This window comes from Scyliorhinus torazame, chromosome 5 (genome assembly GCF_047496885.1).
Source record: "Scyliorhinus torazame isolate Kashiwa2021f chromosome 5, sScyTor2.1, whole genome shotgun sequence".
NCBI classification, from domain to species: domain Eukaryota; kingdom Metazoa; phylum Chordata; class Chondrichthyes; order Carcharhiniformes; family Scyliorhinidae; genus Scyliorhinus; species Scyliorhinus torazame.
In genome coordinates this window covers 165,521,517-165,536,969 of record NC_092711.1, presented here as the reverse complement: position 1 = coordinate 165,536,969, position 15,453 = coordinate 165,521,517, and the positions used below count along the sequence as shown (strand labels likewise).

Below are 15,453 nucleotides of genomic sequence, written 5' to 3'. Positions count from 1 at the left end.
TTTTTAAATTGTCAATCCCTAATTGCCCTTGAGAAGATGTTGTCAAGCTACCTTCTTGAACCACTGCAGTGTATGTAGTGAAGGTACAAGCACAGACTGTTAGGATGGGAGTGTCAGGATTTTGACCCAGCGACAGGGAAGGAACTTGGTGTGTGGCTTGGAGTTAAATTGCAAGTCCAATGTGTTTCCCGCCCTTGTCCTTCTACCTGAGGAAGGAGCAGTGCTCCAAAAGCTAGTGATTTGAAACAAACGTGTTTAACCTGGTGTTGTGAGACTTCTTACTGTGCTCACCCCAGTCCAACACCGGCATCTCCACATCTTGTCCTTCTAGGTAGTGGAGGTGGTGACTTTGGGAGGTGCTTTGAAAAAATATTCAGTATCAAGGAATAAGGAGAGGAACCAGTTATTCTGATATTGAATGCAGCGAGACTCATTACTTTGCGTTGGAGGGGAGCCGAGGGAAACCTTTAAAAGCTCAATGTACTCTCTTAGGAGAGCAGCCATTTAAATTACATTGGTAAATAGAAGATAGCAGAATTATTTCAATTAGGTAACATTTTCTACTCCCGATTCGGGGTTTCAATGGTGTTGTTATTACCCAGCATCCCCGGCGTATGTGAATGTGCCCTATTCAGCCCACTGGAGCCCTGTGCGCAGGCGCAGTGCGAGGCTTTATCGACAGCATGCGCAGTGTCACTTAGCTCGGAACCCTGCGGATGAAGTAGATAGATTTTTCGGTAGGTGAGATTCGGTGTGGCAGAGGGAGGAATGGAGACGGAGTCCGGGTGGGGAGGGAGCAGAGGCTTTATAAAATACTCGCTCAGGCTGCAAGACCCGGAAGAAGCCTGCAGATCCCGTACTTTCTACTCCAGGGCTTTGTTCCCGGGAACAGGCCCGGGTTAGCGCACGCCATCTTGTTTCGGTGGGCAGCAATGCGCACGCGCGGATTTGCGGGCAGAGTGGGCGGGGCTTCAGGGGGCCAGCGACCCGGATGGTGACAACCCTCAAAACAAAACAGCTGGAAAGGGCCAGCTGGAGAACATTCCACTGCCCAGATTGGCCTTTCACTGCCTTTATTGGGTGGCCTTTGGCTTCCCGGATTGGTTGCCCAGAAGGTTCAAATTAAAGCAAAATACGGCAGATGTTGGTAATAGGACATAGAACATACAGTGCAGAAGGAGGCCATTCGGCCCAACGAGTCTGCACTGACCCACTTAAGCCCTCACTTCCACCCTGTCCCCGTACCCCAATGACCCCTCCTAACCTTTTTTAGTCACTAAGGGCAACTTATCATTGCCAATCCACTTAACCTGAACGTCTTTGGACGGTCGGAGGAAACCCATGCAGACATGGGGAGAACGTGCAGACTCCGCACAGTGCTATCCACTTGTGCTACTGTGCTGCCCTAATGTGAAATAAAAACATAAAGTGCTGGATAAACTCAGCAGGGCTGGCATCATCTGTGCACAGAAACAGTTAATGTTTTGGATCTAAATAATAGCCACAGGGAATGGGGAATAAAGATTGGGGAAAGTAGATTGTGAGCGCGCAGGGGCAGTTGGAGTGAGTGGGGGCGCACTTCTGAAGAGAGGAACCTCTGAGTGTGAAGGGGAGGGGGTTTGAAGGGCTTCTGAGTGAGTGGGGAGGAAGTTTGATGAGAGGGACTTCTGACTGTGCAAAGATAGTTAGGGTTAGGGAGGTAGGCTTCAGGGGAGTGGAGCTGGACAGAGGTTTAGTGTTTATATGTTGGGGACCAGCATGGAGTGTCTGGGAACGGCATGAGGTCCGATGGAGCTGTGTGCACACTGTTGGCAGGTAGAATAGGCAGAGTGTAAGTCAAATATTTATATCTGGAATGTTACAAGAGCTATCCTTAATGTGCATCAGTCTAATCAAGAAAAGTCAACAACAATCAAATATTTTTCCTGATAAAAGTTTATTAATGAAACTGAACATGGTTATAAAAGGCAGAAAATGAGTTGAGGTTCAAAGACAGCCAGAGTAAAAGGATATTTACAATGTTCTGGATCTCTTTGGCTCCTCTGTTAGCTGTTCCTGTGACTTCCCACTTTGGGTGTAGGGCACATTCAGCCTGTTTGGGGATCGATGAGCATGGAAGCTCTACGTGTTTAGGTTTGGTGATGTCAGTACATTGTAGTCACTAAAAAGAGTGTGATTCCATGGAGAATAGTTGGAGTCAGCCACTTTATCATAATTGGCTGTTAGACTTCACCTCATTAACACATTTGTGTAATTAATAATCTGTACTGTACATAAGCTCGGTGATGAAATATCTTCAATAGCATCTACCTTTAAGTGTCAGATACTCTAACGTAGCTTTAGACTTGTATAACAGCTTTCAGGGCCACTGGATTTCTCGATGCACTTTCCAACCAATGATGTACTTTCTGAAATAAAGACCAGAAGACATAGGAGTGGAAGTAAGGCCATTCGGCCCATCGAGTCCACTCCACCATTCAATCATGGCTGATTTCAACTCCATTTACCCGCTCTCTCTCCATAGCCCTTAATTCCTTGAGAAATCAAGAATTTATCAACTTCTGTCTTAAAGACACTCAACATCTCGGCCTCCACCGCCCTCTGTGGCAATGAATTCCACAGGCCCACCACTCTCTGGCTGAAGAAATTTCTCCTCATCTCTGTTCTAAAGTGACTCCCTTTTATTCTAAGGCTGAGCCCCCGGGTCCTAGTCTCCCCTTCCAATGGAAACAACTTCCCTACATCCACCCTATCTAAGCCATTCATTATCTTGTAAGTTTCTATTAGATCTCCCCTCAACCTCCTAAACTCCAATGAATATAATCCTCAGACGTTCATCGTATGTTAGGCCTACCATTCCTGGGATCATCCGTGTGAATCTCCGCTGGACCCGCTCCAGTGCCAGTATGTCCTTCCTGAGGTGTGGGGCCCAAAATTGCTCACCGTATTCTAAATGGGGCCTAACTAATGCTTTATAAAGCTTCAGAAGTACATCCCTGCTTTTATATTCCAAGCCTCTTGAGATGAATGACAACATTGCATTTGCTTTCTTAATTATGGACTCAACCTGCAAGTTTACCTTTAGAGAATCCTGGACTAGGACTCCCAAGTCCCTTTGCACTTCAGCATTATGAATTTTGTCACCGTTTAGAAAATAGTCCATGCCTCTATTCTTTTTTCCAAAGTGCAAGACCTCGCACTTGCCCACGTTGAATTTCATCAGCCATTTCTTGGACCACTCTCTTAAACTGTCTAAATCTTTCTGCAGCCTCCCCACCTCCTCCATACTACCTGCCCCTCCACCTAGCTTTGTATCATCGGCAAACTTAGCCAGAATGCCTCCAGTCCCGTCATCTAGATCGTTAATATATAAAGAGAACAGCTGTGGCCCCAACACTGAACCCTGCGGGACACCACTCGTCACTGGTTGCCATTCCGAAAAATAACCTTTTATCCCAACTCTCTGCCTTCTGCCTGGCAGCCAATCGTCAATCCATGTTAGTACCTTGCCTCGAATACCATGGGCCCTTATTTTACTCAGCAGTCTCCCGTGAGGCACCTTATCAAAGGCCTTTTGGAAGTCAAGATAGATAACATCCATTGGCTCTCCTTCGTCTAACCTATTTGTTATCTCTTCAAAGAACTCTAACAGGTTTGTCAGGCACGAACCCCCCTTACTAAATCCATGCTGACTTGTCCTAATCCGACCCTGCACTTCCAAGAATTTAGAAATCTCATCCTGAACAATGGATTCTAGAATCTTGCCAACAACCGAGGTTAGGCAAATTGGCCTATAATTTTCCATCTTTTTCCTTGTTCCCTTCTTGAACAGGGGGGTTACAACAGCGATTTTCCAATCCTCTGGGACTTTCCCTGACTCCAGTGACTTTTGAAAGATCATAACTAACGCCTCCACTATTTCTTCAGCTATCTCCTTTAGAACTCTAGGATGTAGCCCATCTGGGCCCGGGGATTTATCAATTTTTAGACCTCTTAGTTTCTCTAGCACTTTCTCCTTTGTGATGGCTACCGTATTCAACTCTGCCCCCTGACTCTCCGGAATTGTTGGGATATTACTCATGTCTTCTACTGTGAAGACTGACGCAAAGTACTTATTCAGTTCCTCAGCTATTTCCTTGTCTCCCATCACAAAATTACCAGCGTCATTTTGGAGCGGCCCAATGTCAACTTTTGCCTCCCGTTTGTTTTTCATGTATTTAAAGAAACTTTTACTATCATTCCTAATGTTACTGGCTAGCCTACCTACAAATTTGATCCTCTCTTTCCTTATCTCTCTCTTTGTTATCCTCTGTTTGTTTTTGTAGCCTTCCCAATCTTCTGACTTCCCACTACTCTTTGCCACATTATAGGCTTTCTCTTTTGCTTTGATGCATTCCCTAACTTCCTTTGTCAGCCATGGCTGCCTAATCCCCCCTCTGATAACCTTTCTTTTCTTTGGGATGAACCTCTGTACTGTGTCCTCAATTACTCCCAGAAACTGCTGCCATTGCGGTTCTACTGTCTTTCCCACGAGGCTCTGCTCCCAGTTGATTTGCGTCAGTTCCTCCCTCATGCCCCTGTAGTTACCTTTATTTAACTGTAACACCTTTACATCTGATTCTACCTTCTTTCTTTCAAATTGGAGATTGAATTCGACCATATTATGATCACTGCCTCCTAAGTGCTCCCTTACTTTAAGATCTTTAATCAAGTCTGGCTCATTACATAACACTAAGTCCAGAATGGCCTGTTACCTCGTGGGCTCCATCACAAGCTGTTCCAAAAAGCCCTCCTGTAAACATTCAATGAATTCCCTTTCCTTGGGTCCACTGGCAGCATTATTTACCCAGTCCACCTGCATATTGAAGTCCCCCATGATCACTGTGACCTTGCCTTTCTGACATGCACTTTCTATTTCGTGGTGCATTAAAGTCACTGTTGTGTAGGAAACGTGGCAGCAAATTTAGGCAAAACAAGATAGGAACATAGGAACAGGAGTATGCCCTTCAGCTCTTTGAACCTGCTGCCCAATTCTATAAGATCATTGCTAATCTGGCTGTGATCTCAACTCCACTTTCCTGTCTCACCCCCATAACCCTTGATACCTCTGTCAATAATCTGTCCAACTTTGCCCTGAATATATTCAATGACCCAGCCCCCACTGTTCTCTGGGGAAGAGAATTCCACAGACTAAACACCCTCTATGAGAAAAACATTATCGTCTGAATGGTGGTCCTCATATTGATAAACTGTGTCCCCTGGTTCTAGTCTCTCTCATATTTGGAAACATCTGCCTAATTTCCACCCTATTAAATCACCTCAGTCAGGATTGTAAATGTTTCTATAATATTACCTCTCCTTCCTCTGAACTTCAGTGACTAAGGACCTAACATGGTCCACCTTTCTGCATAAGAGAAGCCCTTCATCCTGAGAATGAGTCGAGTGAACCTTCTCTGAACTACTGTTAACACAATTATATTTTTGTGTTTCAAAAAAAGTGAAGAACTAGTGCACAATATTCCAGATGTGGTCTCACCAAGGCCCTGCACAGCTGTAACTTTCATTCCCCTTGTGGGAACACTAATATTCCAGTTGTTTTCCTAATCACTTAATGTGCCTTCATGTTAACATTTTGTGATTCCTGTACCAGGACACCCAGATCCCTCTGTAACACTGAGTATTGAAATCGCTCTCCATTTAAATAGAATTGTGTTTCTCTATCTTTGCCAAAGTGAACACATTCAAATTTCCCCACAGTATATTCCATCTGCAAATTGTTGCCCACTCACTTAACCTGTCTATATCTGTTTGTAGACTCCATACAACCTATTCACAGTTAACAAAATCCCACAAACAGCAATAGGATAATAACAATCTGTTTTAGTGATGTTGATTGAGGGATATATATTGACCAGGACACCGAGATTAATTCCCCTGCTCTTCTTCAAAAAGACTGATGTGGGATATTTTATATTCACCAAAGGAGGAAAATGGAACCACAGTTTCACACATTATTTGAAAGATGGCACCTCCAAAAGAGCAGCACTCCCTCAGCACTGCACTAGAGGGCAGCCGTGGGGTTTGTTCTCCAGTCCTGATTGAGAAATTAACCCAGCACCTTTGGAACTCAGAGGCAGGAGTGTTCTCCACTGAGCCTGACTGACAGTGAAGGTGAAAAAGACTGGGAGGAAACAAGTGGAGCATCAAAACCATCACAGACCAGGTGGACCTTATGGCATGTTTATTTGATGTCCATTCTATGTCATTTCAATCAGTGGAACATTTCAGACTTGGAATTGTTGATTTCACACCAATGGATTTGTTTGGGTGCAATGCTGAAAGTGAACTGTTTTATTGTAAAATAATTGCAGCTGAGAGTCCCTCAATGAATGTGGAGAGATCACAGGCAGCAGTTCTTAAAAAGACACTGATCACCCAGCAAGCAGTAGACCCAACTGAACTACAGGAAGGACATGACACAGGATGTGCAATTCAAATTTGGTTCATTTGACCTAAATCCAGAATTTTAAATTCCATCTCAGTTACAGGGGTCTCTAACATCAGCAAAAATAGGCCCCAATCTTCAGCACCAATAAGGTTTGGTACAGCAACAACAGCAGAATCAATCTTCGTCTCAAACAATAAATCTGTGTCCCCAATCTCTACCTCCTCCCTACTTGTTGTAACACTACTTCATCCCACTATCCTCCTCCTACTTTTCTCCCAATTCTCCTTCCCTGAAGGTGCTGGCTCTCGGGTTCAGTTCACATTCACCTATTCCCTCCCCAATATGTCACCCAGGTGTCTCAATCTTTACACCCTGAAGTTAACAAACTGTTCTGCAAAGGGAGACGTCACAGTCAAATCCAGTGACTTTGTGTCAGGGTTGGGTCACTGCTCCCTCCCGTACCCCCACTTTTCATCCCAGTCCCAGGAGTTTGGAGACTGGGCTCCAGATGAGTAATGGCGGCCACGGCTCCCACAATTCCTCGCACTCGAGAAAAGGTTCTATCCACCGTGCGGGCGGCCCGGGACTGCGCATGTGTGGAGAAGAGTCAACCACCAGACCTTCCTGTTGAGGTGTTGACCAATGGAAACAATTGGTGGATCAGAAGGACTCTGGTCCTCCAGCCAATCAGTGCGCGGGATTTGTATGAATGAAAATTGAGTTTCAATGACTGAAACGTCCTCCTGTCTCCAACATCTATGAGTAACTCTTTTATTGTCGTCACAATTATTACAGAAACCAATTTACAAGGCTCCAGGCCTCATTACACTTCAAATTGACGATTAAACAGTCACTGAACACGAAACAGCTGCAAGGCACAAGGCCCAATTACATTTCACAGTAACATTGTAACAATCATTGAACACAAACAGCTGCAAGGCGCAGGGCCGAAATACGTTTCCAAATACCAATTAACCAGTCACTTATCACAACCAGCCGCAAGGCACAGGCCCTACGTATAGTTCAGGTAACAATCAAACAGTCACATAACACGAACAGTCGTGAGGCACAAGGCCACGAAACCAAACGACCGTTCCAAAAGCAAGAAGGAACAGGAAACCACAAAACACAAGTACATCGAGGCAATGACCTCTAAACATATAAACAAGCAGTCGCGAGGCACAAGGCCTCAAAACCATACGACCACTCCAACAGAAAACAAAGAAAGAAAGAAAAGGAACAAAAACCAAAAATACAACACAGGACACAGGCACATTTCAAGGTGACGACCTCTAAACACATAAGGCAAACAGTCGCGAGGCGCAAGGCCCCGATACAATACGGCCGCTCCGGTACAAATATGACCCACAGGGCCTCGATTCATTTTAACAGTATCATATCAAACCCAATCACCAGGCACCAGGCCTCAATTCACCCCAGAAAAGATTTAACAGGATAGAATCAATCACCGAACACTAATCCCTGCTCACCCACCCCCGTTCACCCCGCCCTGCAGCCGACACCCCGGGGGAAAGGCCCCTCCTCGCTAAGAGCACAGACCTCCGGAGAGCCAGACCCAGGCGCGGCGGAGGAGAGAGGGTTCCCCCCTCCTGGACCCCGCCCAAGGGCACGGGACCATTCGGAGGGAGAGCAGTTTCGCACCAACTAGCGTTCCACCACAATTACTAAATACCATTTCGGAGAAACCGAAATGAGTTGAATGTCATAGGCTGCTAAAGAAAACGAAAGCAAAGAAAACAAGAAAACACATATCCCTTAGCACACATAGAAAAGTCTATAAAAAAAAGAGTCCATTAATTTTGCACGTTCCACTTCATGACCCCGGCGCTCCAGCCGAAATTTCACAAGGAACAACATGTCCTCAAAGTCCTCCAATGGCAGCGGCCAGAGTCGCTCCAATGTTGGCAACAGTCGACAACGGGGAAGAAAGTCCCAGAGTCAGTCCCAACCGCCCACAGGGCATCCAGGGGGGCCGAACCCCCGGAGACCCCAGGAACGGCAGCAACCCACCCCGGCTGCAGGCCGCGGGCCGCCCATCGAGTATCCACTCCCGGTTCCGACCCGCCGCTTCCAGCAGCCTATCCAGCTGCCATCCTTCCTCCATTCCTTCGTCCTCCAGTGGGCGAACTCAAAACCGCCGACAGCAAACCTCGCAGTCCGAAGCAGCGTCTCCGCAGCTCAACCGCTGACTTGAAACACGACTGGTCGCAGTACTCCGAAACCGGTCTTCTCCCCTTCCCTCGGAGACCAGGAGCGATGGGCGCCGAGTTGCTGTTCCACCCCATCCAGGAAGCTCCCAGAGGCGGCCTGCCTTTCGAATCGGCCCGGGGGCGGACACCAAGCTCGCACACAACCGCCCAAGCCTCCTCCACTTTTCACCCCAGGAGTTTGGACAGTGTCGGCCGTAGCTCCCACAATCCCCCGCGCTGGGGAACCCGCTCTATCCGCCGCACGGGCGGGTGATCAGGTACTGCGCATGTCCAAGGGTGAGGGGAAGCTGCGCATGTGTGGAGGAAAGCCCAGCCCCTGACCTTCCTGTGAGGTGTTGGCTAATGGATAGAGTTAGGACCGGAAGGACGCTGGTCCTCCAATCAGCGCGGGCTTTATGTGAAAGGAGATTGGGCTTCACACAGACTGAAACAAAGAACAAAGAAATGTACAGCACAGGAACAGGCCCTTCGGCCCTCCAAGCCCGTGCCGACCATGCTGCCCGACTAAACTACAATCTTCTACACTTCCTGGGTCCGTATCCTTCTCTTCTCATCCTACGTCCTCCTGTCTCCAACATCTGTGAGTAAAACACTTTCTTTTCTCCCCCTTTCCATTTCTTTTCTCATTCTGACCTTCAATTGGTGACTTGCAGCAACTGAAGGGAAAGGAAGTGAATCCAGGGAGGGTGCCGACTCTGGAAAGCTTGGCCCAGGTCTCTCTCCCTTAAGGACATTGGCATCCTTTGCTCCCTCAGCTTCACACATTTATTTGTCTGGCTAAAAGGATGGTCTCTTTCCTAAGTACGAAGTCTTACAACACCAGGTTAAAGTCCAACAGGTTTGTTTCGATGTCACTAGCTTTCGGAGCGCTGCTCCTTCCTCAGGTGAAGGACTCTTCCATTAGGACTCTTTCCTAATGTTCACAATTAAAGGGCTGGTTTCTCCAGGAGATGGCTGACATTTAAAGGACAGTAAATTAATATCGGACAGAGATATGAAATTAAATTAAATGAATATGACAAGATATGTCTAGTGTTATATAATACAGATTAGATATATTGATGGTTCTGTAATAAAGTGCATTTAATATTATTTCTAGTTGTGTAATATTGTACTGTAGAGGGCAGCATGGTGGTGCAGTGGTTATGACATTGGCGACCCGGGTTCGGTCCCTGCCCTGGGTCACTGTCCGTGTGGAGTTTGCACATTCTCCCGCGTCTGCGTGGGTCTCACCCCCATAAACCCAGAAAGATGTACAGGATAGGTGAATTGGCCACGCTAAATTGCCCCTTGATTGGAAAAGAAATTAATCGGGTACTCTGAATTTAATTTTTTTTAAATACATATATTGTACTGTAGCTACATTATATATTTCCAATCATCTCTTTCCTCGGAGGGTTGTTACTCTCTGGATTTCTCTTCCACTGGAATCAGTGGAATTGAATATTTTCAAGGTTGAGTTCTACCAATTTCCGTTTGACAAGTGAGTCGAGGGTTATGGGGAATAGGCAGGAAAATTAAGAATTCTCTACCCCAGAAGAGTGTGGCGCCTCAGTCATTAAGGATTTGCAAGATAGAGATTGATAGGTTTCTAGATGTTAAAGAAATCAAGGGATATGGGGCATAGTGCGGGAAAATGGTGTTTATGTAGATTGGCCAACAATCTCATTGAATGGCTGAGCTGGTCCAAAGGGATGAATGGCCGATTGCAGCTCCTATTTCTTATGAGCCTCTCAGTCCGAGAGATGACGTGGTCGACGTGGATGGGTTGATCAGCCTGAATCAGCATCTTCAGGAGAATTGGGAGGGTGAATATTAGATACAGCAGAATGAGAATGGAGGGAGAGTATGTGGGATGGAGATTTACAGCTTTTGGGGAATGAGAGAGGAAAGAATGTTTCATAGAAACTAAAATTGTCTGTTCTGAATTTCTTCCCTGTACTAAATGTCTGTTGTGAATTCCACTTACAGGATATTAGAAAAGGAGGAATTACAGACAGACATCTCAAACCAAAAGTCCAGATCTCACAGAGTCACTCAATTATTAGGTTTGTGACTATCAACAGCCTTATAATCTGGAAGGAGAACTGTTTGTCTACTTCAAAATATTTTAAACATCCGTGTGACTGGAAAGCACTGAGACCCACAAGCACCTGAGTGAGTGTGTTCCAGTGCACTAACTGTGGAAAGAGTTTTAACCGGTTTCACAGCCTGAATAGTCATCGTACCATTCACAGCGGGGAGAAATCATCCACAGGTGAATGGTAAAGGCTTCAATTGCTTGTCCAACCTGGAGAGACACTAGGGCAACTGCACCATGGAGAAACCGTGGAAATGTAGGGATTGTGAGAAGAGATACAAAGCACCATCAGAGCTGGAAGCTCATCGACGCAGTCACACCGGGGAGAGGCCATTCACCTGCTTTCAATGTGGGACGGGATTCATTCTGCAATCCCATCTGCACAGACATCAGCGAATTCATACTGGGGAAAAGCCATTCACCTGCTCTCAGTGTGCGAAGTGCTTCAGTGATTCAACCACTCTGCAGAGACACCAGCGAGTTCACACTGGGGAAAAGCCGTTCACCTGCTCTCAGTGTGTGAAGGGATTTACTCAATTATCCAGCCTGCGGACACACCAGCGAGTTCACACTGGGGAGAAGCCATTCACCTGCTCTCAGTGTGTGAAGGGATTTACTCAATTATCCAGCCTGCAGATACACCAGCGAATTCACACTGGGGAGAGACCATTCATCTGCTCTCAGTGTGAGAAGGGATTTCGTGATTCATCGCACCTGCAGAGACACCAGCGAGTTCACAAGTGATTACAGGGGTTGGATTCTGATGATTTTGTTTCTGCCCTCATTTACATCCAGGACTGCATTTCGTTCACCTGACAGTTGGTAAATGGGATTGGTCGGAACTTTGCTTTTTGCTGGACTAACCGGTCTGACTAATTTGCCTCCAATGGGCTGATGATTTTTGGGCCTTGTTGCGATTTTGGCTTCAAATTGCACATGGATCACAGAGTGAACGGGGTTTGGAAGTTCGAAGATAATTATTTCTCATTTCTGTTTGGAAACTCCCAAAGCATGCCATGTTGCCATGAGGATGGCTATGGTGTTTACATGGTTCTTTTGTCTAATTTATCTGGGTGTTTCTCACAGAAGGAAACTATCGGTATGAGAGGCATGTTGTCTGAGGTGCACTGAGAAACTACATTAAATGGTACATTCAGAGATAGGCAGTAGCTAATATTTAAGGAATTATTACATATTGACCAAGGGGTCAGTTAGCACAGCGAGCTGGACGGCCGGTTCGTGATGCGGCACAATGCCAACAGCGTGGCTTCAATCCCCCGAGCGGCTTCGGTTATCTATGAAGGTCCAGCCTTGTCAACATTGCCCCTCAACTCAGGTGTGGTGACCCTCAGTTTAAGTCACCACCAGTCAGCTCTCTCTCTCTCAAAGGGGAGAGCAGCCGATGATCTTTTGGGAATTTTAGCGACTTTAAGTTCAAATATTTACATCAAATATATTCCTTTCAGAAACAAAAATCAAACAGGAAAAGTGATGCAAACGTGGCAACAAGAAAGTTAAAGATTCCATTTGATCAAAGGAAGGGACCCATAAAGTGGACAAAATAGTAGTAAGCCTGACGTTTCAGTGGCAGCACGGAGGCGCAGTGGTTAGCACTGCTGCCTCACGGCGCCGAGGTCCCAGGTTCGATCCCGGCTCTGGGTCACTGTCCGTGTGGAGTTTGCACATTCTCCCCGTGTTTGCGTGGGTTCCATCCCCACAACCCAAAGATGTGCAGGGCAGGTGGATTGGCCAAGCTACATTGCCCCTTAATTGGAAAAATGAATTGGGTACTCTAACTTTTAAAAAAAAAAGCCTGAGGTTTCGGAACTTGTTTAGAATTCAGCAAAGGAGGATCAAGGAACTGAAAATAGAATATGAGAGCAAACTGGGGAGAAACATAAAAAACGCCTGAAAAAGCTCCTATAGGAATGTGAAAAGGAAAAGATCAGCAAAGACCAATGTGGGTCCAGTCCAGGCAGAGACAGGAGAGTTTATAATGGGGAATAAGGAAATGGCAGAGAAACTAAACAATGTGTTTGTCTTCATGGACGAAGATACAAAAATTGTCCAAAAAACACTAGAGAACCAAGGGACCAGTGAGCACGAGGGACTGAAAGAGATTAGTATTAGTGAAAAAATAGTATTGGAGAAATTAATGTGATTGAAAGTTAATAAATCCCCAAAAGCTGATACTCTACATCCCAGAGTGTTGAAAGAGGCAGCTGGATAGTGGATACATTGGTGATCATCATTCACAATTCTATAGATTCTGGAAGCGTTCCTGCAGATTGGAAGGTGGTAAATGGTAAATGGTGGTAACTATTTAAGGAGAGAGAGAGAAAACGGGGAACCACAGACCCATTAGCCTGACATCAGCAGGAGGGATAATGCTACAATCTATCATAAAGGATGTGATAAGGTACGAATTAGGAGCAGCAGTAGGCCACCCGGCCCCTCGAATGGCCTACTGCTGCCCCATTTCATCTGATCATAGTATTTTTGTGAATCTTTGTTGCACCTTCTCCAAGGCCTCGATTTCCTTTTCCTAAATGGCGATCACAAATGTTTACAGTACTGCCTGTGTAATCTAACCCTGGTTCTAAACAAGTTTAACGTATTGAACAATTCTAACCCTCAAAAATTGAACCTTATTTTGGGGCCCCACACTTTAGGAAAGATGTGAAGTTCTCGGAGAGGGTACAGAGGAGATTTATGAGAATGGCACCTGGGATGAGGGGCGTCAGTTAATTGGAATGACTGGAGCAGGTGAAATTTCTCTCTATAGATCTATCCCTTTTCATTTATATCCCTCAGGTGCCCCCCCCCCCCCAACTTCCTTTGGGAAACATTCCAATATCTCTGCTTCGAATCCACCCGTCGGAAGTATTTCCACTGGTATTTACCACTTTTCTTTCAGTGCAAATGCGGCTCAGAAAGCACAGAAGGAGCCCAATCCACCCCTTGTGCCCATGCTGACTCTGAACATTATACATAACAAGGTCAAGGAAGCCATTTTAAACTCTAATATATGACAGGAACTTTAGTTCAAAAGTTAACACTGTATCAACCTAAATGCTTGAATAAGCTGCATAGCAACAGAAATTGTTTAAACTAAGAATTTCTTTTATCATTTTGATCAGCTACACAACATTATGTTTTGTCCAATCTGGCATCAAGTATAAGGCTGATACTTCAATCCGATCACGATGAGGAAGAAAGAAAGCTATTGGCTTCCAAACTTGTCTTTTTAAATCAGTGGATCTTGTAGTAACCAAATGTATTAATTAAAGATCACTGTACTAATTAGCTACCTGTCAGTCACAGATGATTGAAAAAGTACTGAGCCTTAATTGAGCTGCAATTAATGAATCCGTAATTCTATTAAAAGACTGAGTTTTATTTGCTGTAAACATATACAACCTTAATTGCTGTGTATGTAAAGAATGTGCAATGAAGGGGTGGCATGATGGTGCAGTGGTTAGCACTACTGTCACATGGTGCCGAGGACTTGGGTTCGATCCCTGCTCCAGGTCACTGTCTGCATGGGTCTGACCCCCACAACCCAAAAGATGTGCAGGGTAGGTGGATTGGCCACGCTAAATTGTCCCTTCATTGGAAAAAATGAATTGGATACTCTAAAAATTTATTTAAAAAAAGAATCTGCAATGAAGATAAATGTACTGGCAAGAGAGACCTTCAAGCTCTGATTAGTCTCAACATTTCAAACGGTATGAATAAGGAATTATATAGAAACAGAGAAAGGGATAGTATGAAACAGTTCTATTGTATTCCTGTCTGAGATAATGAGAGAAGGTGGTGTCCGTAATTAGGATCCAATTAAATTAATCCAGTGACCAAATTGAACAATGGTCATGTTACAACAGGCCCAACTCTGACGTGAGGTAATGGTCACTTTGGGGATAAAAGTAGAGTTTTTGACGGTCTTCCTTGCTGGTCAAGTACTGAAGACTCCCGAGGCCGAGTTCCAAGGAAATTACTGTCAAAGAAGGAGCCAGAGAGGCTTACGCTTCTCCAGACTGATCTCCCACATGAAGTTGTAAATAGTCAATTTCTTAAAGTTGTTCAGTAAACGTTTTTCATTTAATAAACTTCTTTTAAAATTTTCTATCCAGAGAATTCTGCCTTTGTCTTAATTGTTTAAAGTTTTGTCTGACCCAAAGTGAATTTATTAAATGGTAAGTTGGGGGTGACTGAAATTAGTTAAGATGCATAAAATAAGATCAGATGACAGAAGACTTCAATTTTAAAATTTTCATTTCTATAGCGCCTTCCACAACCACAGGACATCCCAAAGTGCTTTGCAACCAATGGAGTGCTTTTTGAAAAACTCTTTATTTTTATTTTTTCATGGCACATAGAAACAAAAGGTTAAAATGGTTCGAATTGTCCACATCAATCATTGGCATTGTTGACAGAAATATAAAAGACACAATATAACAAAGTCACTTTTAGTTTTGAGAATCAAGTTACACGCACAGACAGGTGTCGATACAGCAGATAAACAAGAGTTTGATGATGATACTGGTCCGTCTAAAAGTTGCTTCCTTACATCGAGCATCAGGGAAAAATGACCACGGAAATAGATGGGAAAACACTTTTTTTTTAAAAAAGGCAAATAAAATGTATATAATGAATGGGGCTGGGTTGGGGGCGGGAGTGCTCTCTGTGGTTTA

The 15,453-nt window shown here is 44.9% G+C and overlaps 1 long non-coding RNA gene across 1 annotated transcript; it reads left to right on the top strand.

Moving 5' to 3' along the window:
* The first annotated feature begins 662 nt into the window (after positions 1-662).
* Positions 663-14,896, top strand: LOC140420463 (uncharacterized). Its single transcript, XR_011946385.1, has 2 exons — positions 663-737; positions 10,651-14,896. It is a non-coding gene; the product is annotated as an uncharacterized lncRNA (long non-coding RNA).
* The last annotated feature ends 557 nt before the right edge of the window (positions 14,897-15,453 follow it).